The following is a 25,695-nucleotide window of genomic DNA, read 5'->3' as shown; positions in this document are numbered from 1 at the left end:
GCTCCAGTTTGAAGGCAATTGAGAAGTAAGCAGAGAAGAGCTATATCATTTTAAAGCCCTCTGTATATCTCACCAAGGCAAAATGCTGCATATACGGCAGTTTAGGTTTTAAAGCATTTTTTGCTAGCCTCCTTGCAGAATCAGCCTGATGGGTATAAAGCCAATTTCTACAGACTTGCTCTGGTATATGTGGAAGAAGAGCCAGAAATATTTTTTTGTAGTCTAGATCTAAGTACTTTCTGAAATGTCTTCCCTTAAGAGATTCTAACTTAGCACTATTATGGAACCACATGAACACTTGAGCAAAACTATGCCTTTTTTGAGCAACATTAACAGTGATGAAAAATGCACATCGGGAAATTAGATTGCAACTAATCAAGAGCACCACTTCAGTCTATTATGAAGGATTTATATATAGTGTATTGGATATGGAGATCATTAGTAATAATATAATACTCTATTATCGTTACAAGGTCACCTTGGTGATCTTTGTCAAAGGTGACAATGATGTTATTGACCTACATTTTTTCAAAATGGCATTTAGATATTGTCTTCTGTCTTGATTTACTATGTAAAAATTTTGAATTGTTTGCCCTTACAACTGAGATTTTGCCTAAAATATAAAAAAAAAATTGGTTTGGGGATTACTTGATTGATAAATTGGGGCCATAAGGTTAATTAAGTGCCAGTCATGAAATATTGGAATGCTAAAGTTTAAAGTCTTCCTTTTTCTTTTCCTTTTGCTTTAATTCACCACACTGCCTTTTCTAAGATGAATTTTTGAAGAATTTAAAACATATAGCTTTTTATATAGTATGAGTTATATATGTTCATTATAGAAAAATTAGAAAATACAGATACACAGGAAGAAGAAAATCATATATATTTTAGATACATATATATCTTTTTATAAACTGGACTTACATTGTAATTACTTTATAATGTGCTTTTTTACTTATCAATATATTGTTAACATATTTCTATGTCAGTAAAATATATTATATGTCTACATACACAGCCACACACACAGATATATGTATGGAGAAAGAGAGACAGAGAGAGACAAAGACAGAGACACAGAGAGGTGAAAAAATAACCAAAAATGTAAAGAAAAATTGCATAATTGCCCCTTCCCCCAACTCTTTCAGAGTGTAATTTAAAAGCAGCAAATTAAAACCTTAGGTAGAAATTATGTGAAATGACAACATCCTAACAATCTCCATATCATACTTAATGGCTGCTTAGTAATCCATCATATGGTTGTTCCTTGATTTATTTAACCAAACTCCAATTATTTGGCATTTAGGCAATTTACAATGTCTATTATTATAAAAAACATGGAAAAATGATAATACATACCTCTTTGCACACATCTCTGATAATTGCCTTATAAAGGTATAAATGTGAAGTAACTGGATCAGAGTTCATATTTTTAAGGTTTTTGGTACCTACTGACAAGTTGCCCTCCATACTTATTGACAAATTTACATTACTGCTGAAGAATTATTTAAAGTTCATATGTGAAACATCTATGTGACTTCATATTGGGCACCATCCAGATCAGAGGGAAAAGTGTGTCTCAAGTCCAGTAAATTAGTGGGGATCATTATACATTGGCATGGTTCCTGCCCTATTGCTCAGTACCAAGCGAGGCATATGGAAACACATTTTACAGTCAATTTTATAACTGTTGAATAAGGGAAGTCATGTGGGACATTGGAAAAATGACTGAACCAAAAATGAGAGGACATGGATTCTAGTCCTGGCTCTGCCACTAATCTCATATGTGACTTTTTGAAAGCCTTTTGACTTCTCTGGGCCTCAGTTTCCTAATCTTATAACAGGGTTGTTTTGAGGACTAAATTAAACATGTATATGAAAGTTTTCTGTAAACTGTAAAGGACTATCTTAATGTAAGAAATTATAATTACTATAAATAGTTTACATTGGTGAAAACTTCTTGAAATTGTGGGCATTTTATCTTAAAATGAGTTGTATATTGAGTGAAAATGGAATAGTACAAATTTGGGAGAGTCTTTGTGGGTGAGAATTCCATAGCCCTCTAGGTATACTCATCTATGATTAAGAAATTCTTCGTTAGCATCATAGTTAATATAATTGTTTGAAGTTTCAAGCAGACCTTTTAAGAAACTAACCCCTCTATCCTTTGTGAATTGCAAAATGAAGTCTTATATTTGCAACCCCCATACCCACTTCCACTCCCACTCCATATGCGTCTCCTCCTTTTTCTCATATAAGGACTGCTTTGGACCTGCTTGCATATATGTTTGAAGGATAATTTGGCCTAATTTGTTTACAGGAATTACAAGGGTGACCTTTATTCAGCTGTCTCCTTTTTGATTCCCATAACTTCTGGATCTATCAAGGTATGTGCATTCTACACTGAAATTTACTTTGAGAATTGAACACATTGCTATATAATGTGAAAAGAATGGAATGTTCCACTCATATAATCAGTTATATTTATTGAGTGCTGTGTAAATGAAATGCATTGTTTTAAACTTTTAGAAACCTATTTGGCCATTGTATACATAAGCTTGTGTCTGTACTCTAATTGTTAGAGAATCTTCACAAAACCAAATACGTGGGCTAGCCTACATATTTGAATGATTCTGTGACCTTTTCTACATACAGCTACTAAAACCAAGAGACTGCTTGACTAATGGGAATATTTACAGAGTATGAGGGAACAGCAATGGCCAGTGAGAATGTTTGCAAACACTTAATAGTTTTCATTGACTGCAAATAAACATAGCATTTTTCCATAACATGGCGAAAATATTCCCATTCAGATAATTTTACTGACAAAATGAAAATTTGCATCCTGAAATGAATGTTTTAATTTTTAAAGAAAATCTCAAGTAAAATATCTGTGTTGACACACTATTGTGTTAATTTATTTACCCTTCTGTCCTTTCTTTCATCTATCCATCTGTTGAGCCATATGCTCAATAAATATTTATTGAGCAACTATTGGGTGAAAGTTATTGTGCCTTTTCTTTTGGTGAATGCCAATGTAGATAGAATTCACTGTGAATATTGAGAGAGTAATTGCTTCTACATTCAGTCCTCTGTTAGATGGAATAGGTGAGGAAAATTGGCCAGATGGGGGAGACTTTTAGATTAATCAAAATCTTCGGTTACCTGAAAGACTTCCCTCATTGGTCTTCATTCTCATTAAAAATATTGGTCAATGTTAAGTCCTTAGTAAGTAAGGAATAGAATTCCAACTTGTAAAAATGTCAAGCAGATGATCTGATTTTTGTGACTTTTGGAATCACTTGATACTTTCTTTAAAGTACATGAAAAATGAAATCCTTAAAATCTTGGAATTTGCACTGCCACTCGAAAAATAGTACAAATACTTCAAGAGTTTTTTAAATTGGGTTCTAGTTAATTGAGATTAGTCTGTAATGGGAATTTAAAATAGAGTTGTCAGTTTTAACTATGTACGTAGTTCTGTTTGCCATTTTTCTAGAGCTGCCGTTAAGGGAATACCATTGCCAAAAAGTTCAGATCACTATAGGAGAGAAAGTAAGATCAGAAAATTAAATGACAGATTAAAAAAGAAACTTACTGAGGAGGGAAATTGAGATTTTTGTATATTGTGTCACTTATGAAAATAATTTTCTTAATTTGGGAATTGTGAGTCTGCCAGTTGAGTTAACTGAAGGTCTTTTTTCATCCCGAGAGGGTTTAAATATGTGAAAGTGATCATCTTCCTAACCTAATGTGATTGAATAGATTGGAATGGAGGAAAAATGCCTAACGGGTCAAAAGAATGCACACTTATGAAAATAATTGGCACTAAATATTTAAAAGGTTCAGAGAGCAGGTACTTTTCCTCCCTTAGAGAGACTACATGGTATAGTAGAAAAGCCCTTGCCTGTCAATCAGAAAACCTGGGCTGTCCTCCCAGTCTTATACTAGTGACATGGTACTCCTCAGGTCATTTCTCCACTCTGAACCTTGGTTTTCTCGTATCTGTAGTAAAAACTTTATGCTGGAGAGCTCCAACTTTCTCCCTTCTCAGTCTATGATTTTTAACAAAATTAAGTGCTCTTCTCAAGTAAGCCAAATGGAGTCAACATTGACCATTAAGTTGGAATACACACACCAGTTGTTGAAAAGATTGCTGCCTGTTTAAGTGGTTTAGTGCATTGGTAATAGGTTATTTATTTATTTTTTATCTTGAAGTAATTGTGTATTCTACCACCACTACCCTCCCCCCTCCCCCTACACGTGCACCAGTATTAGCATTGTACTAAATAGATTCAAGTAGAAGTTTAGTTACTAGTCTCATTTTCCTCCTTGATAAAAATGCTTAACTTTGGGATGCTGTTGTGCTGCTCCTCTGTCAGTCTCTTGAAGTTCAGCAAAACTGTATGGTTTCTCCCTCGTGCAAGGTGGTCATTCAAGGTCAAGCATCTCTCTATAACTTGGAACCAGCCAAGTGCATAACCCGATGACTTCAGACTCCAATGCTTTCAATCTGGCACCTTTCATGAACATTGAGTTTATATTAAAGCATTTAAAATATATTCTCCTTCATCTACATATCACAGCAATAACAACCTGGGCACAGGACAGTGCCTGGGACCAAATAACCACTTGGAGTTAATGATCTGAGGGGGCAGCTGAAGGACCATTGACTCTTCCTAGTCAGTCCTTCATCCCTATAAAATGCCTCTTCCTGAGACGCCAAGCCTTCAATAATTTTTCTGTCTCACATCAGATTAAGTAGTGGCCATAAATAATACCATTTAATACATAATAATGAGAAGTGGTAATGCAATAAAATGTCAACAATTCTAGTAGTATATAGAGGTGGCTATTCTGATAAAACCAAAAGAGGGAGTGGTAAATGAAGTTCATGAATCATAATATTTTAGAAGTGACTTTCCCCTTATTGATTTGAAATGAAACGTGAGTAAACATTCATGTGGTTTAGGGGAACAGTTCCCTTTGTTTTGCTCCTTATTCCACTGACAAATGATCCATTTTAGAAATAACATCTATTTTAAATGGACTTTTAAAAAAGTATATGTTCAGCTCCCCCGCCTTTTTAGCCCTAGATTCAACTTTTGAGATATGTACAGCTCTGAACTAAGTGACAAATACAATTCTACAGATTTTTTTCCAGAAGAAGCATTTTTCATTTATTTATTACTGTGACAACTCTAGTGTGCCAGGCATGGTGCTAAGTGCTGGGGAAACAGAAATCAATAAGGGACATGGTCCCCAATCACAAGCTCATGGCAGAGAGGTGAGAACTGACCTATAAACAGAGAAATAAAATAATCAAGTGATGTAGGTGTAGAATGTATATGAATTTATTTGCTCATGGCATTCATATTATTTTTCTAAATTAAAAAAGATTCACATATCAGAACATATTCAATAGGGCAATGAGATGAATAATCTCAAATAGCCCCTCACTCAAAAAATTTATAGGAAGCACTGGTCATAGTAGGCAGAATGGCCCTCTAAAGATGTCCGTATTCTAACCCTGGAACCTGTGAATATATTGTATCACATGGCAATGGGGAATTAAGATTGCAAATAGATTTAACGTTGCTATTCAGCCAACCTTAAGATAGGGAGATTTCTTGGTTAACTGTGTGAACTCAATGTAATAACAAGGGTCCTTAAAAAGTGGAAGAGGGGGACCGGCCCCGTGGCCAAGTCGTTAAGTGTTCGTGCTCTGCTTCTGCAGCCCAGGGTTTCACCGGTTTTGATCATGGGCGCGGACATGGCACAGCTCGTCAGGCCGTGCTGAGGCGGCGTCCTACATGCCACAACTAGAAGGACCCACGACTAAAAAAAAAAATATGTGCAACTATGTACTGGGGGGGATTTGGGGAGAAAAAGCAGAAAAAAATAAAAGAAGATTGGCAAGAGTTGTTAGCTCAGGTGCCAATCTTTAAAAAAAAAAAAAAGTGGAAGAGCGAGAACCAGAGAGATGGCAGTATGAGATGAACTCAGCCCAACACTGCTGGCTTTGAAGATGGTGGCCATGAGCCAAAGAATGGGAGCAGCCTCTAGAAGCTGGAGAGGGTAAGGAAAAGGATTATCTCCAAGAGCCTCTAGAAAGGAATGTAGCTGTGCCGGCACCTCGATTTTAGCCCATCAAGACCCATTTCAGTCTTCTGACGTCCAGAACAGTAAGATAAATCTGTGTTGTTTTATGCCACCAGGTCTGTGGTAGTTTATTATAGTGGCAATAGAGAATTAGTACACTGAGATTTACCCAGTACAGAAAGCTTGGGGAGAAGTCTCTAGTTGTTAGTGGTCATGTTTGCTGAAAGCATGGTTCATGCTGATCTTGGTGGCACAGGAATATCTGTCTAGTGACCATTTTTCTTGGATATCCATATTAGGCCCTTCCTTTAGAAATACAACCACTTATGAGATCCCTAAAATACTTGATGATTCTCTGATGCTCCCACCCCGAATCTCAGGGAGAATGTAGCCCTCTTTCCCTCTCCTTCTATGGACTACCTGTGCTTCTTCCTCCTTTCCCCTTGACCCCCATCCCTCTGCCTTGATGTCTAGGATGCAAGGTTTGTGGATAGGTGAAAAGTGGAAAATTATCCTTCTTTCATGAGGCACCTACAGCAGCAAGAAAGATACAGGCACTACTATCCTAATAAATTACCTTGGCATGGGTTTTATAACAAACATAAAGTTTGGAAATGAGTATAGTATGAAACAGGAGTCTCAAGCTAGTGGCCGACTGCTCAGGATCAGCCCTCAGATGTGTTTCGTTTGCAACCCAGGACTCTTCTTATCTTCTCTTCTCTCCTCTTTTCTCTCCTTCCTTTTTTTTAATGCTTATAGTTCAGTTCCACAGTGTTCCATAGTGTCTGCCACCCCTTATTGTCTTATTCCTTGCTTACTTGACTTGTGTGTTATGAGCCTGGTTCCTGTGCTGTAGAGGTTAAGTGCATATGCTTTGGGGCTTGAATAGATGAAATGATCCAATTCTGTCACATATTGGCTGTACAACTTGAGCAAGTAGATTAAGTATAATCTTTCTAAACTTCAATCTCCTCACCTTTAAAATGGGGATAATAATTATACCTCAGACCTCATAAAGTTGTGAGGCTTAAAATGGCATGCACATGACATATAAAGCACTTTGAACAATGTCTGGCATATAACATAGTACACGCTCAATAAATATTAACTATCACTCCCACTACTATTATTGCTACTGTGAGGGCACAAAGGGGGCGCAATTAAATCTAGTAAAGGGATGAGGAGCAGGCATCTGAAAAAAGGCTTCGTGGAGAAGGTAATGCTAGCAATACTGGAGCCATTCTGTAAGTGTGAATTGGGGTAGGGCATGGTAATTTGGTATTATTTGATGAAAAATGGTAGGCATGGGCAGATGTTCAAAGCAAAAGAAGCAGTTCTAAGCAATAGAAACGTCAAATTTCCTGATCTCTGAGAGGAACTTCCATCATTCTATATAGCTAAAGGGTGATTGTGGAAAGTGGGCACGAGAAGAGATAAGGCTGGAGAGGTTGGCTGGAGACAGATGAAGAAGGGCTTCTGTGTCCTAAGGAGCATCTCTCTCTCTCTCTTTTTTTTTTTTTTTTTTTTGTAGGCCGGTGGTTTTCTAATGCTACTTGTGAAATTTGAAGTTTGGTGTACTACCCCCTGAGGGCAACCCTTGAAACAAATTCACCTAGGAAAACAGTTTAAGAACCACTACTATAGGCATGGCGAAACTAAGGAAGTATTTTAATGATCACGTTTGTGATATAGAGGGTTCACCCTGATGATAGTAAGGAGGATGGATTGGAGGAGTCAGGACTGAAGGCCAGGAAACCAGCGAGGAGATAACTGCTATAGGCCAGATGAAAGATGATGAGGGCCAGGTAGCAACTGACAATGGGAATAATAATAAAGGGATAGATTTGATCGGTGGCTCTCAAACTTGTATGGGTATAGGAATCACTTGGAGAACTTGTCAAGTTGTGGATTGCTAGACACTATGCTTGAGTTTCTGTTTCAGTTGGTCTGGGATGGGACCCAAGAATTTGCTTTCCTAACAAATTCCCAGGGGATGGTGATGCCCCTGGTCCAGAGACTACGCTTTGAGAACCATGAGATTTGAGATATGCTAACTATGTAGAACTGACAGGCAAGAGTCACTCATTGTATCTGGAGAGCAGGGGAAGGGTTTCTCGCCTGGGAGACTGGGTAGACGGTGATAACATTCAGTGTTACTGAGATCAAGTTTAAGGTGAGTTGAAAAAAAATTTTCATGACCCTGGCAAGGGAAGGTCAGCTAAAAATCTTTAAACATGGTTTGTAATCAGATCCTGGGCCCTCTTCTGGATATCATGACCCTGTACTTTTGTGCCAGTTTCTCTCACCCCTACCACACTCCCACCCCGACCCCATTCATGCATCTTGGTACCATTCACTTTCAGGAAGTGAAAGCACAGATCGGATGTGAGTAGGATATTGAGCTCCATTTTATACCTGTTGAGTTTGAGGAGCCTATGGAACATCTAAATGAGAGAATCCCCCCAAAATAATTTAAGCTTTAGTTTTTGTTTTTTTGTTTTTAATTTAAGAAAGGTTCTTCTCCTTACTTCAGTTAGGTCATCATCTCCTCTTTATGCAAAATCAGAGTAGTCGAGATATAGGTCCAGATATAGTTAGATTGAGCTTTCATCTAGTGACTTCCTATATATTTGCAGTCCACCCTTCAAGGGTTTCTGAGTGTTAAATTTGCTCATAACTGACAGTGTCCTTTTTATAGTATAGATCAGTGAATCCAAAACATGTTCATTTTTAAATTCCCCTTGAACATTCCTGTGACCTAGCTTTCTCTATATTACTGTTTCACCAGAAAGAAAAATCAAAGTATGGCAGAATTATTCGTGCTGTTAAGTAGGGTATAGTAAGAGAGTATCATGTAGGTTACCCTTTTTTCTTTTCTCCTTTTCCTTTTTTGTGTGTGGCCTATTTCAGTAATGGTCAGATTTTTCACCAAATCTGCAAGCTGTCTCTCCAAGTTTGAGAGTAGGCAAAGCAAAGATCTTACAACAGGATAAAGTACTTACATGTAATGGTGAGATGAGGAATAAAACAGAGCCTATTAGACTTTAGAGGAGCAGTAGAAGTGGATACCAAGCAAGAGGATTAAATGGATAGACGATTTTGTTCCAAGGTTGCAGCTGTACAGGTAAGTCGAACCTTTCCGGCATGCAATATATCCTTATAGATTAGACAGGTAGATAGATAGATAGATAGATAGATAGATAGATAGATAGATAGATAGGTGTAGATACAGATATAGGTATATAGAGATATATAAATTCTGAATTCACTTGTCACTTTATAGTACCATGAAACTGTAGAATAATCTTAATGTGGGGGCAGAAATATGGTCAGATGGTCTATAGCCATTCACTGCCATAAACTTCCTTGAAAAGATGCATTTAACTGTGCCATCACTCTCCTTTGGAGTCTACTCATCTTAGTGGCTGATTACATACTTGTATCTTGTGGATAGGACAGCTATCCATCTACAAGGCACATAATGAACCTTAACTTTGTAGACCCAGTTCATTTTCTTGTAGCATTTAGCACTGATCTATTAAGGAAAATGGAAGCATTGCTCAGTTGGTGCTTATTCCTCTACCTTAAAAAACACACACACAGAGAAAAAACATCATAAAACTGAAGACAAAGCCTTGGGGTTTTGCTAAGTGTTTACAGATAAGCCCTAATCTGAAATGCATCCATGTTTGCCAACAAGCCCAACATTGGATGTTTAGGAAATGGGATCAGAGTTAATAGAAATGGCTCTTGTGGTTTCTGGAAAATCTCTCTGAGCAGATCTTCCTTAGGAGTATTATTTCAGTCCCATGATGTTGCTAACCCAACAGCTGAATGCAGGAAAGTGTCTTTTGGGTGAGGCAAAGTCCAGCCCTCCATCTCACCTTAATAAATTTGAAATCACTATTTCTTCAGCCTAACACACTTCCAACGTATATTGAGAATCGTACTATATTCTTTTTTTAAAAAGTAAAGAAAAATTAAAAAAACAATCACACAAATTCTGAAATAAGTACAAAGGAGTAATCTAATCCCATGCCATGTGGCACACTATCTGAAGTAGTCAGGGTCTTTTCTATAGGATAGACATTGAATTGGTGACCTTTAAATATTGTCCTACTTTTGCTAGATATCTGACAAATGTCAGTTGAAACTATTCATCTTATATGGTTTTAAATGGCTATTTTCCAAGAACACATCAGCTACCTATTTTGTCCCAGACTCACCAGTACTACTGCGTGCTAACTTTAATTTTAAAAGGTGCACTTTAAGTGATATGGCTGACTATCACTGTGTGCAAAATCAGTCGATTTTGTTCTCTTATTTGCAAAATTCTCACCTGGTTAAATTGGATGGGTATAATTGATAGTGTATTATGTAAACCTTCAATGATAAATGAATATAAAAAATACAAGTTTTCGATGTCCTTTTAAATTTTATTTAATTTTACACACTGCTTTGTTCAGCAGCACCCTGATTGATGCTTGAATATTTTGTATACTGTGTATAAAAACAAAATGAAAGCTGCCTTTATGTGCATGCCCTGATCCAAGCTTATGTCCACACATTGTATGATGTGAGTGCCACCCATGAGTACTAATTTACACCAAGCTTATAGTTTTATTCATAAGAGAGCACATGAAGTTACAATTCATTTTATTGTTGACAATAGTTTGAGGAAACGGAGGAAGGAGCTCAAAGAAGACTGTTTGGTAATTCTGAGAAAGGCTGGTTTTCAGTTAAGTACATTTTTGTAAGTCATTTTGTCATTTGGTAAACACACAGTGATTATTCCTTCAGACAGATGAAATATTCATTAGAAAGAGAAGTGAGGAAATCATAGTACTATTAAAGAATAGGGAGGGAGTGGGAGGCCTGTCAAGAATATTCTGACCCCAGGAAAAAGAAATCAGAATCGCCATAGACAGGGACTACGGAATGCAAACTTTTTAAAAGGTTATTTCCGTAAAGTCTGAGGAAATCTTGGCCTCCATTAGGATTTTTGTCCCTGAGAGCCTAAACTGTAAGTACAGTATCTGCTTTGTCTGCAGAATAAAAAAGGAGATCTTCTCTTAATCATTATCCTGGGAGCTGAACATCCTGCTACATTTGAATAAAAATGCGTACTTCATTACTGATGGGAACACAGAGTTCCGTGTACCAAATGATTTACAGTAGAGCTTACTGACAGGGCTACCTTACAAATGAACTGGCTGTTTAAAAGAATACTAGTTGTTAATGTGTTTAGTACCAAATGAAGTACATAATGCCCACAAATTTTAAGAAATCTACCAAATGAGTGCTGTCTGCTAAAAACATAGTTCTATCGTACCCTTAGGTAAAACGGAAAGTGATGACGTAGAAAACAGAATTCTGATGGCGTTGACAATACCATCAGGTTTTTTTCTGTAGTGAAATCTCTTAAAATGATGGGAAACATAGAGCTATGAAATAACTGAGCTGCTGAGGACCTTGAGAAATCATTTGCTCTAGGCTTCTGCTTTCCAGCATGTGAATGTCTGCATAAAGGGTAGGAAAATCATCTTGTCAGCGTTATGAGTACAGAATTCTTTCTTTAGCAAATATATATGGCATTTGTGTGTCAGGCACTGTTGTAAGCAGTTTACAAATATTAACAGGGCACATTTGTCCTGGCACTGCTTTTCCTTTCTTCTACTCTTTCTTTCTCTTTCCCCTTGTTTTTTCTCTGTACATCTTTTCCTGTTCCTTGTCCACTATTTATTTCTCACTTTTGCCATTGACCTTCGTTAACGCTGTTCCAGGCTTGTTGGGGCTCCCTAGTGTAATGAGGTTACTGAACTCTAGTGTAAGCCTTTTTTTTTCCTCATTGCTTTTAAGAATGTCATGTAATTTAAGTCAAATTTCTTATAAAGATCAAAATAGATTATATTATCATTTTGCCTTCATCTCTGTGAGTTATCATTTTATCGTGGAAGAAAATAAAATTGGCCTAGAATAATTGGATGTCCATACAGCATTGACAGTTACTTCTAGTGTCTTAAGATCATTTCTTTAATGATAATACTTTTGGATAAGATTAGAATTGGAAAGAGGACTGCATATAGATTATTCCTCAAATAATAATTTCCCATTTTAAATTTCCAGTTTGCCAAACCACATGAGAATCTTCTCTTTTTTCTCATTCTTGACATTTGACAAAAGAGAGTGAATATGCTTTCTTCATTTTTTATTTTCTCTTCTCATTTTTGAGTTTGTGTTTTTTATTTTATAAACTTAGTAGGTCTTTATCAGTGACTTCTCACCTTGTTCTTTCACTTTTCTGTTTAGGACATAGATAATCCTATGGGACTGACATACATGTATTTTAAATAGTAGTAGAAAATTCAGTTTTTAACCTATTTTAAAAAAATTATGTAGACTTTTCTATGTATTGCTTATTGACAGGCGTGTGTGTGTGTGTGTGTGTGTGTGTGTGTGTGTGTTTGAGAGAGAGAGTGATGTAGCAAGTTATGAATAATTGCTTTATGCCAAAAACTGTTCTATTTGTTTCATACCTGTTATCTCATTTAACCCCTGCAGTAACTTTATGAAGCCTGTACTATTATCATCTCCAATTTTAAAGTTTTGAAAACTGAAGTCAAGAAAGGTTAAATGAGTTGGTTAAGTTTACATAGTAAATAAATGGTATGGCCAGTATCTAAGTAGGGTTTAGCTACTATTTTCTTATATCTCCATTTGTTACTAAATCCATTAAGAGAAAAATTGTTTTTTTAAAATTTGACTTGTTTTGCTTGTTCAGGTGCCCAAATTTAGGAATTCCTAAGTTAAGGCATCTGAATCTTGGGCCAGACCTCTGGATATGGCAGAAGAATGTCAGACACATGCGCAGAGAGTGTTCTTGTTGTGGAATACTTCAACTAAAGGATCCTAATGTGACCCCTCTGAAGTATGACTCTTGTAGATATATTCTGAAGTATAGTCTCAAAATATTTGCAGTAGCCAAAATAAATAGATAAATAGATAGATGGATAAAGTGAGTCAGAGTAATCTGATTTTCTGGTATCCTCTAATTCTTTGCCTACCCATATCACCATTCTGAGAAGAAACTGTCTTCTCTTTGTCTGATATCAGTGTTGTTCATTTCCCATGAAGCTTCCTTGAGTAAAGAAAATGGAGATTTCTTCTTGGATTATTTTCTGCTTCCTATACTCAAACTGTGGATATACTTAAGATCCATTACTTGTTTTTCTCCTTCTACTTTTTCTTCCTTTGGGGATTTCACCTACCTCTATGACTCTATCTGCTATTTCTTATATAAATGACTTTTAAAAACCTATTTCTTATACTATGGTCTCATGTCTCCAACTTCCTGCCACAAGTGTATGCTTGGATATTCTGCTGATATCTGAAACTCATCATGTTTCTAAAGGTAAGCACATCATCTTTCCAAGATCCCTGGAAAGAATCCAAGATCCCAAGATCCCAAGAAGGGTCCCCTGCCCACCTTCTCAGTTTCTGTCAGTGACACCATCATTCTTCCAGCTACTCAAGCTTAAAACCTTGTGGTTTTATTTGCCCCCTTCTTGTACTTTGCTTTCTTTATATAATCAACCACTATGGCCCATTGGTGCTTCATAATGTCTTTTACTTCCCTCCTTTCTTTTTTGTACCACTGCCATGAGCTTTACCCTTAGTTTAGACAGTTTAACATCTTGCTCATTAATCCCCCACTGAAGCTTAGTCTATCGCCTTGCCCATGGCAGGAACTCAGTGTATTTTGGTTTTGTGATTGATTGAGGCACAGGTTACCTCCTACCTCCAGCAACAGTGAGCAAGTCATTTTTGGAACCAGATTTTTTGGAGTCCATCTTTTCCTGCGTGTGTGCAATATCCCTTTTGTAGCCAGTTGTACACATTTTATCTGAGTCAGTATTATATATCTGTCTTTCATGAGCTAATTTGGGGAAGGGGACTTAAACTGATCTCAAATTAATGAGTTCCAATGCTTTGGAGGGACTATCAGTACATTTTATCCAATGAGAGTGAGATAATAAGCTTAATGACTATGGAGACCATAGAGACTTCATTTGCTGCCAGATCCCTAGTACCTAGCTCTGCATCTAGTAGGTATTTACAAATATGTATTCGATGAATTAATGGATAAATGCCAATGATAGTGATAACTATGCTGTGCCAAAACAGGAGAAGAAAAGTCTCCTGATGACTTGCCTCATTCACTCTAATATATTAGACTGAGGGGATTGTACCCAGCATACTGAGATTTTTCCACATAGTCATATATTTAAGGCAATAACTGAATCTTTAAGTAAAATTTATGTCCATGCTAAATTATGCTTCTTGTGGGATATCATGGCATGAGTCTACTTGGGCACCACAAATTATATTGATGGGCTGAAATGTGTTTTCATGTCTGTTTGTAAAATGTGGAATATTATTGAATTACTTTAAGTGTCATGTTTGAGATGAGTTTAGGCTGGTTTCTTTGGGTTTGACACATTTCAGTCTGTCATCCTGTCCTTAGAGATGTTGAAAATTAAATGGAGATACTTAAATAATTTAATTTATAAGTTTGCTTACAGCTATGTGGTTTATCAAGCCAGATGTCGGTAGCCTAAGTTTCTTGCAGCTCAGATGCTGCCAGAACATAAATTAAAGTTGTGTTTACATGCCAGGGATTAGCATGTAAAAAAGAAAGAAACTTTCTTTCTGATAGACAATTTCAGTGTAGTCATTGCTAGGAAGTGCCATTTTTTAAACCACTGGCTAATTTTGAAAAAAGAAAAAAGAGTATGATTCATTCATAAAACAAGCTTAATTATATTTCTGGGGAAATCCTGTTCCCTGATGACGTAACTCACATCTCTATAACACAAAGTCTATAATAGAAATGTTATTCTGGTTTCGCACTTCCCCCTCCCCAGAAGTTGTTTCCTGTTGTTTAAATGCAATAGATTTACTCAAGTTTTCATGGTTATACTGTCAATATTTCCAGTTTCTCTTATAAAAATTTGTCTAGACAGTGTTTTAAAAGGGCATTTTTCCTAGCGAGAAAGTATGCATCTGAGCTCATCTTCCTTCACATAAATAGAAAACAAACAGCCTCTATGCCGTTTAAGTAAGGTGGTAGGAGAGAACTTGAGGTGATAGGAATGATGAAGCATCTCTCCCAGCACATCCACTGTGGGACCTTGGGTAAGTCAGTTGCTCTATCTGGGTTTATTTCTTCTCGTATAAAATGAGGAGTTTAAGCTGAATCATCTCTCAGTTTCCTTGTGTGGTTTAGAATTCTTTGAGATGTTTTAAAGTCTTTTTGAACAACAAATGTCTTTGAGTGGATTCTGACTCCAAGTCACCCTGTGTATAACAGAGTGGAGTCCTGCCTGGTATTTTTGCAACATCCTCTCACCTTCTGGCGCTATATCAAACAATGCTCCTCTGCTATTCATAGGGTTTTCATGGCCAATTTTTTTTAGAAGTGGGTGGCTAGTTTCCTCTTCCTAGTGTGTCTTAGTCTGGAGCTCTGCTGAAACCTGTCCACCATGGGTGACCCTGCTGGTACCAGTAGCATAGCTTTCAGCATCACAGCAACATGAAGCCACCACAGTATGACAACTGACAGATGGGTGGTGTGGTTCCTGACTGGGAAACAGACCCGGCCCATGGGGGTGAGAGCACCGGATCTTAACCACTAGTCCACCAAGGCAGGCTACTAGACCACCCGGGCAGGCTTTTAATGTCTTAGGCAGCCTTTATTTCAACTCTCTTTGCATTATTAAATTCCTTCCATCCTTTAAGGCCCATGAAATATTCCAAGCTGCATGATTCTAACTTGACTTTCCCATTTTTGAATTTCTACAGCATTTATACAGTCAGAATGCAGAAGTTTGTATGTTTATGTAGTCATATTTTATTTTCTAATTATTTTTGTGCGTTGAAATTATCTCCCCAACTATATTGCAAAAATCTCAAATACGGGAACTATGTGTTACGCCTCTCCTATTTTTTCCTTTAAATCTATTACATTTTGAAGTACATAAAATTATTAATTGATTTGGATGAGATGTGAATCACTTATCACCTGAATTGAAAGAATTTGAAGTATGAATAAAGGAAGCCTCTGTTCATGAGAAGCTGATTCGTTTGGTAGCTAAAAAAGGGTATAAAGGCCTCTTCTGAAATTTTCGGTCTAGAGCCCTTAAATTGAATTAATATTCCAATCAAGAAGGATTTTTTCTGGGTCTTTAGATCTGGGGATTCCATTTACAAGAAACAAGTCCCTGTTGGCAGGAAAGAGCTATTTTGATCATTTTTCATTTCTGGACCTCTAATATCAACTTTCTAATCCAATCCAGCCAATATAAATTCAGTGTACACTATGTGTCATGTACTGTGATAGCCACTTGTGATGGGTTAGAGGAAGACTGGTGTGTGTAAAGATTGATAGGACACAATTTTTGTCCTCAAGGGGTTCACAGTGTAGAATTTGGGGTGTAATCGACATAAAAACAAACAAACAAAACCCGCCTATAATATAATGTAATAAGAACAATAATAGAGGTATATATGAAGAGATTTGGAATCACAGACAAGGAAGCTTCTGACTGTATGTCATGTTTTATATCTGGGAATATACTACAGAAAGGTGACGTTTATTTGGGCTTTCGTAAATGACTAGGAACTTGGCTGTTTGAAAAGGTAGGGAAGTGAATCTAAGATGGATATATTAAAATAAGTAAATGCATAAAGGCATACAATCTATGGTATGTCTGAGAGACCATCTGGTATGGCTAAATTTTAGGATGTTTAGGGAAAACACTTCAGAAGAAGGAACTGGAGTAGCAGGCCAGCTTCCTAGCTTATTACTGATCTTCCAAATTCATTTAATTCCCTAAAGGATATATATCATAGAACATTTTCTAAAAGTAATGAAAGTCGTGGAGTGGGGGAGATGGTATACAAGAGGAACTTGTGCAAATATATCCCTTTCTGCCATGAAATTTTCAGAATCAACTTCTTCAACTGTCATATTTACAAGACAGTAATCTTTTTGCCCTTTTCACTTGCATGTGTATTGGAAACGAAGAGATTGTTTTAATTCATTTTATGACTAATTAAAATAGAAAAAATCCCCTAAGAATGCATCTGAAACTGAAATCTTACAACTCATAGCAGTAGGCAGCAACACAGACAGCTGACACTACATTGCATTCAGGCTTGAATACAGGAAACTTCAGCAAGTTTGGAATGAGGACCTGGCTTTCCTGTGTACTTCTTCAAGTCTCAGTGGTGGATATTTCCTATTCCCCCAGGCAACCAGGGAATTTCCATTTACCCTCTTCCTTTGTGTCCATTCCTCGAAAACATAAAGCCTACTCTCAGCAGAGGAGCTGACAAACTTAGTCATTTGGAACCCTAAGCAACTTGAGGCTCTGTGGGATGGTCTCCCACTGCTGTTTGTATTTTAACAAGGGGATAAAGGCCTTGCTTAACTTAAATAACAGACTTTATTTCCTGGTAGCTACTACCTCAACGCTGGCAAGAAGTCACTGAAAGCACTTCATATCCTTTCATCTTCTCCGATATATATTAAGCTACTTGAAGTTTGATATTTCTTGCAACTAAAATAAGACTACATAGCCAGATTTTTATAACAAAAACAGTATGAAGGATTTGATTCTTCACACTATTTCTCACACTTAATGTTTCCCTTTATAGTAAGGAATAAACAATATTTTAGTTAGAGAGAAAAAGAGAGTGAGAACAAAAGAAAAAAAACTGAATGAAGAAATGATTTTCTGAGACTTGGGTTCTTTCCTGTGGGACCTTAATTTTGCCTTCTCCTACATGCTTCTAAGTTTGAGAAACTGATTTTTGATTGGCAAGGAGAGTGTTAAGATTTTGAATAGAAACTTAGCTATTAAAAGAACTGTAATTTATGTAAGCAAATTAGCATGGGCTCGGGGTGTTTAGTTTTGAGATAAAACTAAATCTATTAAAAACTATCTGAGGGTCAGATATAAAATAGATATCTCAGTTCCTTTACAAGCAAAGCCATAGCCTGACTGAGAAGCAAATTAAGGAAGAGGAAAATAATTCTGATTTATACCCGCCATGTGTGGCCACCATAGCCAGTTAGTTAGTCAGTTCATTGTAATTGGATTTCTGAATTATTTTTCTTCATCCTACATTATTGCCATCTTTAAAAGGAATGTGGTCATTTTTCAGCTTCATGCATTGATAAGTAGGTACACAACTCCCACTGTTTTTCACGTGTGTCTAATTTTTGCCACTCTGCTGAAAAATATGTGGCAAAACAAAAGTCAGTATATTGTGTTTTACTTCCTCAGTAGAAAACAGTTTCAGCAGGAGGTACAGTATAATATCTAGTGCTTGCAAGTAGAAACGATTTATTTCAGCCTGCAGGTATGCCTGTGGTGTACTTGGTTGGGTACTAGGTATGAGAGAGAAGCAAAGCAAAAGATGTGTCTTCTTCCCTCAAAGTGCTTATCCTTTAGGATGAGAAATATGATCTGTACACATGCAGGGTGTATTGGTTTTCTATGGCTGCATAACAGATTATCACAAACCGAGTGGCTTCAAAGAATGTCGATTTATCTCACAATTTCTGTAAGTCAGAAGTCTGGGCGTGACTTAGATGATTTCTCTGCTCAGAGCCTCACCAGGCTGCAGTCAAGGTGTTGGCTGGGCTTGTTCTCATCTGGAGGCTAGACTGGGGAAATATCCGCTTCCAACTCCCCTAAGTTGTTGACGGAATTAATTTATTTGTGATTGTACAACTCATGGCAGCTTGATTCTTCAAAGCTAGCCGTGGATAAAGAGAGTCTCTGCTGCCTCAAATCTCTACCTTCAGAGATGGCCTTAACCTTCTTTAAAAAAAGGCTCTCCTGACTATGTCAGGCCCCCTCAAGGTAATCTCTTTTGATAAAGCTAAAGCCAACTTATTTAGGGACCCTAATTATACCTGAAACATCTCTTTGCCTTTTCCATATTCTATAGATTAGAAGCAAGTGACAGGTTCTGTCCACACTCTAGGGGGAGGGGATTACATAAGGGCATGACTTATTGAGTGTTACCGTAGGATGTGTTTGCCACATACAGCAAACACTAAATACAAGCAATGACAATAAAGTACCTTGATACAGACAACAAGTCTAAGTGGAAAGTGTGCATAGGGACTGAGGGAATATAGAGAAAAAGAGTGATCCCTGCATGGGAGTAGTTCATTCATTCAGCACAAGTTTATTGTGCACTTACCATATACCAGGCCCTGTGTTAAGCTCTGAGGCTGAGATAAATACTGAATGGCAAGTACCTTAGGTTACTCAATTCCAGAAGACTCCAGAACCCTATTAGATGTATTTGTCTGAAAAAGAGGTACTAAAGAAATAGATGACAATAAATATGTTTACTTATAGGCATGATTTCCTTATATCTTGGTGTGGAGGTACAGTAGAGATACATACAGATATATAGACACAGACACACACACACACAAGCATGTCAACAAAGCACTGTAAGTAAGTTTGACTGAATGTAACGATCTGCAAATACATCCCCTGACACAAAATTGTGTTTACTTTATTCTGGCTTCTTTATTTACTTTGCGAAGAAGGTGGAAAATTGTAATGATCAAGGCCGGGGTTTTGAGATCTCACTATAGAGTCTATTCAGGTAATGCATGTGGTGAGCGAAGAAGCTTCTCTGATCAGTCAGTGCATTTAACATATCACTCACAGTTTGTTTGAATCTTTTTTCTATTTATTACCTTATTGGATCTGAACACCAGCCCTATCACATATGCAGAGCAAAATTCTACTCCCACTTTACAGAGGAATTCCTTGTTGAGAATTAGATAAGCAGGGTAGCGGAAAACAAGGGCTAAAACCCAGGTCTTTTCACTCCACATTCGGAGATTCCTATGTAATATTTATGACTTAATAGTAAGGAAGAAGGTTGGAGGAGAAAATAATATAGACAAAAAAAGTATCCAGATTCTCCCGTTCTGCCGTGTGATAGAAGATTCCCCCTCTTATTCTGTGTTTGCTTGGTCCTTTTTTACCTTGTTAATTTTTAAGCCCCAAGTCATGGAGGCTGGAGTCCTTTATGGAGTCAGAGTATTCATACTCAAGAATTTATGAAAATAAAAGTCGTTGTCCCTAAAAAGTTGCCCTTGAACCCACCTAGAAGGACCACTTCCTACGAATTGGCTCTCTGTGCCCCATAAGTTTCTTGATCTCTCTATTGAGAGTGCAAACGAGCTTGCCATTTCCATAGTGACTGTAATGATGTGAACATCTGCCCATTGGGAGTGAGACTGGAATCACCAAATCATCTCACGTAGGCTATTGCGCAACTGACAATTACGATAATAAATATCAAGACACTGCTGTCTGCTTGTTCATATCCACTTTGGGATGTTTGCGGTTCATCTAATTTTGCCCCAGATTTTATGTTCTTACTATTTTCAGGCTACTTTAGGCCAACCATTTAGTCAGTTTTTCATTTTGTAGCCTTACTGTCTGCATCCAGGATTTACATAGTATACGGGAGATAGTGCTTGGTCACCTAAGGCTGCCGCATCCTGTCAATGGGAGATTACGTTGAGCACTAAATCCTGAGAGGAGTGGACATTTGCTTCATATAGGTATCTCACAAGTTAATTGCAAAGGCCCTTTCATGATTCTATTGCAATGTATGTTTGTTTTCCACAGGTGAAACTCAGAGATTAAACAACAGTGTCATATCTGACTGAAGCTAACAGCCTCAAACCAGACTAGTTATGGAGATTTGATTATAGGGAAATGGAATTTATGATTCCATAGTTATTTAGATCCAAGCTAATATGCAATTTTATCTGTTTTCAATTATTTGTATCTCATTTCACAGACATATTAAAGATATACCAGCCCCTAACCCTCACACCCAGCCATTTTTGGTAGCCTGTTTCTCTAAAATTCTCTTTATAAGGTTAAATTTAAATTTTTCTAGTATCTCAATATTTAATATGTTATAGGATAAACATAATGAGCCTTTCATTTTACACTATAAGTACATTAGACTAGTAATCTGGGTCTTTGAATTTTAATTGCTGACTTTATTATTAACTAGCTGTATGACATTGAGAAAATCACGTAACTTCTCTAGGCCTTGGTTTTCTGGTTTATTTCCCAAGGTTATTGTGACAAAAAATCAAGACTGTGTATAAAAAAATACTTTGCAGAAAATGAAGTGCATTAATAATAATAGTTATTAGTAATAATTGCAAATGTCATTAACTTGGTTAGTGTTGCTATTTAAATTCATCATATGGTAAAATTTTTGTAAGTGATGTTCACTCCCTAGTGTGAATATGGGCATTCTTAAATTAGCATTGTTTCATTTCAACTTAAATGTTGTTTTCTAATGAGGTTATGGTGTTTTACAGTTAGGTGTAAATGAAAGGGGCCCAGTTTTTCAAAGGTTCCTAATGATATGTTTTTTATAGAAGGCATTATATGTTGTTAGATTCTACTCCCTAACAAGTAGGGTACAAAATGAGGAACAGATATTGATTTGTTCTGCTTGCAATGCTATTATGCATCTATATGCATTTTCAAAACATGCTCTATCTCATTACAGATCACATGTGCAAAATGCGGGTGCCATCGACACCAAATCATTTGAGTTATTCTTTACTAAAATTATTTTTGGCCCTAATGGCAAGAGTTGTGGCTCTCGAAGCACCCAGAAAGTAACTCAGGCCAACTATGATGGCTTAAAAATGTGATTACCGTATTAGTTTATAGCTGCGATAAAATATATGGTGAACAGGGAGAAGACAAACTGTTTTCCAAAAGAAATCTCCATGTAATTTCCACTACCTGAGTTCTCTGTGGAAGCAAGTTTAAGGAGTTAGCATAATGCTCTTCCTGAATTGTGGGCTTAGTGGCACCAGTATTTCAAAAGTTGAGCAGAAAACAGCCCAGCTTTTGTCTTCCTACTGTCATTAAAAGCACCTCTGCTTCTCTTACCCCTGCCTATATCCATGGGAGTCTCACCACATCAAGAAACACTACCTGTCATTGTGATGCCTTTATGATGCAGGTGTCTAAATTTTTCTTTTTCCCCTTTCTCTTTAATGCAGTGTAGTAAAGTAAATTCAGGTTTCCTATGGAGAGGACATCTTAGAAATAAAATAATGTCTCAGATCTGCATACATATTTCTTTATGTTAGTGTCTAATGACTTTGTTTTGAACCATGTGTATATTTATTAATAGAGCCAGATAATATGGCAAAAATCCAACTTCCTCCACATTTCTGTTTAATATGCAAAACCAATCTTTCTCCATCCTCTTCTTTCCCGCCTTCTCCTCCTGTGTCTCTTCCATCCTCATAATGGTGTTAAGAATTGGTATAATTTCATTAACTAGAGGTTATGCAAATTAATACAGAAGGTTTCTTTTAATGGCCTAGATAATGTGAATGAGAATCACTTTCTCACTGTAAACTAATCTGTAATGACAGACACTCAATGTCATTTGTGTCACTGACAGCTTTTTATGCCAGCTTTAGCAACCCTTGTCCTAGTGAATCAAGTTTGTTTTCTACTCATAGATACAATATTCAGTCATGAATACCTTTTTGGTAGAAGTTGAATGGAGGAGGTGGTTGGTATTGTAAATAAGCCATAACTGTTTCCAGAAACTTCCTATACTTAGGCTCAATGCAGGTTCACTCTACTCTTTATGTTTTCAGTGCCAGAACAGTGCCTGCAACTATGGTATACTTATACAAATTAGCATTGATTCAGTGGAGAATTGAAGGCACACAGGAAAGGAGCTTTTCTCTGTTATTCACTCAGTGAAGTATAATTTGGAAGGTTGTTATCACACCTTAAGTGCATTCTTAGTCCAATGGAAGAAGTCAATGAAGCAGTTTGCAAGTGCTCATTGAGTGTCTACTATGTGCTAGGTACTCTGCCAGGTACAAAGGAATAATTTTGATATTTCAAGTGTTAACTTTGTGTTCTTTGAATTTTAAGTGTACTATAAATTCAGAGAAGGGAAACAGTGCAGGCTATAGTATTTATGTTTGCCTTTGTAGAGGAGTTGAGACACTGGGACGTGAGGAAAATCTACAATCTGGAGAGATTGAGAGGGAGGGTGAAAATATTCCAATTGGGCAGAATGACATAATCAAAGACTCAGACTGTATTTTCTAGGCAAGAAAAAATTATTTGAGGATTTTAGGCAGTTATATGACATGATAAAATGGAATTATGGGAGGGATTGAACGTGGTTTGAGAGCATTGTCTAGAAGGGTATCACAGTAAGCCATGTCTATACATTACTTAAACAAATTGCCAGTTCAGGTTTTGTGTACACACATGACTGAAATCAGTCAAAGAACTAGTTGTTTTGAAATTAACAGACTTGGAACTGTTGTGAAAACAACCAGTTTGATTGAATTCAGTTGTTTCTCTCCAAATCCACTCATTATTATAGAAGCACTATGTGTTAATTACACTCAGAAAAAAATCTCTTAAGCTTGTTGTTTCATGGCTTACAGGCAAACCAGCTTGTAGATCACCTAAAAATTTGGCTTTTCAGCTGGAAGTTTCAGTGTTGTGTCGATACAGGCTTTAAAGAGTTGCATATATATTGGCAGGCAGTACTAAGATATGTTAGAATTACTAGGTGTTAGGAAACAGACTTAAGTTATCGCCCATAGCAAAATAAATCCTTGAGCAAAGAAGTGACAAAAACCCATATGGTATACTTATTAAATTATTTTCAGTGGTTTAGAATTTACTAACTTATACATTAAAATGTACAGAATGGAGAATGGATGAGAAGGAAAAAGTGACCAAAAGGATGTATTTTATATATCATGTTTAAAATAATCTATATTGGAGGATATACTATTGGTAGGAAATAGGCTTTTGTGAAGAGAAATTCATTTGTTAAAACCGTATTCCAAAGGTTTAGTACCAACCTAAAGATTAAGCAGAGGTCATGAATAATTTTTAAACACTTATTTTCTCAGATCTGAATATTGTTTCAAACTTACTTTTCCTGAAGGAGCACCAACTGCTCTATCCTTAATGATATCCTGGGACATCTTTATTTTTGCTTCTCATAGCCAACCTAAATATAATAGTTATATCAATCTTTCTTGAACATTAACTATTGATGCTTTCTAGATTGTTATTATGATGGCATGTTAATGCTGAGTAAGTTATCTGATTGTGACAACCTGTGGCAAGAGCTATTCACTGGCTAATGAGTGGGGCAATATGAGGCAAGAAAGTCCCTTTGAGAAAAGAAGCACTTTTTCTGTGGCAGTTCTTGCCCAACAACCACACACTGCCACTACTCATTTCTTTCCAATTTATAGCTATATCAGTAATACAGCGTTCAGAGAAACTAGAGGCAGGAATACCATTTAAGAGGCCATTGGTACAGCCCAGGAAAGAGTTGATGGTGGTCCGAATCAAAAAGTAGTGGCAGTGGGGGAAGTAAGAGATGGACAGAGACATATGGTAGAGATATTATGACAGTTGAATTTTCAAACTTCGGTAACTCTGGGAAGATGGAATGTTAAGAGTGAGAGGGAAGTTCAAAATGACTCCAAAGTTTCAATTTTGGGCAACCGGGAGTATGGGTATCATTAAATGAGATTGGACATTCAGGAGGTGGAGTAGGTTTGTGATGGGGGAAGATGTTCCATTCAGGACATGTTGTCTTTGCGGTGCGTGAGGGTGTGATAGTCAACTGACTGTTGGGATTGTGAGATTGGGGCTAAGTTAAGAGATTGGGACTGGAGATGTAGACATTGGAGTCATCAGTATATTCAGAATTTAGGTGTTAATTGAAGCTGTGGCAATGGATAAAATTGCCCATGGAGAGAATCTAGAGAGCAAACAAAATAAAGCAGAGTAAAATGGCCTGAGGAAAAGACCTGAGGTGCTGATGGAAGAAGAGTAGCCAATGAAAGATTAGTGAAGGGGCAGTTAGAGGGGTAGAATGAGAACCAGGATAATGTAGTATTTTGGAGTCTAAAGGAAAAGAGGGAATCAAGAGGTGTGAGGGTGGTCCTCACTATCAAATGTTGCAGAAAAGTTGAAGAGGCTGAAGATCAAAAGAAGGCACTTGGCACTTTGACACTTTTGTGACCTTTATTTAAGGAGGAATTTCAGTGGAGTGGAAAGAGCAGATATCAGATTGCAATGAGTTACTGAGGAGGTAGAAGTAGGAAATATATGCTAGGTCATCATCAGTGATAGTAACTATAGTGATAAAGTAGAAAGAAATATGAAAATTGCCATAAGTTTATAGATTTTGATTCTGACAGTGCACAAACACTTCATCAGATACTCTCCCCAGTTCATATGCTTATGCTTCATGAATCCAGTATAGCACTGTGAAATTCTGTCAATAGCCGTGATAGTTTTCACAACCAAAATAGGGAGCAATAGAGGTGAAGTCAAAGGAGCCATTACCTTACCGAGTCCTTTTCTGGATTCCTTGGGTCTCACAGAACCACAAGTAGTAGGCACTCACCAACTGTTAGTTGAACAGCATTGAATC

The 25,695-nt window shown here is 37.0% G+C and overlaps 1 protein-coding gene across 2 annotated transcripts in view; it reads left to right on the top strand.

Annotated features, from left to right (window-relative positions):
- TENM1 (teneurin transmembrane protein 1) overlaps positions 1 to 25,695 on the top strand; it is a 735,430-nt gene that overhangs the window by 11,724 nt on the left and 698,011 nt on the right. For both annotated transcript variants that reach the window (XM_070604355.1, XM_070604354.1), the window contains exon 2: positions 2,321 to 2,387. The gene's annotated coding sequence lies outside the window, so the exon portion shown is untranslated. The remainder of the gene's footprint in view (positions 1 to 2,320; positions 2,388 to 25,695) is intronic.

This window comes from Equus przewalskii, chromosome X, assembly GCF_037783145.1.
Source record: "Equus przewalskii isolate Varuska chromosome X, EquPr2, whole genome shotgun sequence".
In the NCBI taxonomy this organism is placed as follows: Eukaryota; Metazoa; Chordata; class Mammalia; order Perissodactyla; family Equidae; genus Equus; species Equus przewalskii.
This window is presented reverse-complemented; position numbering and strand designations above follow the sequence as displayed.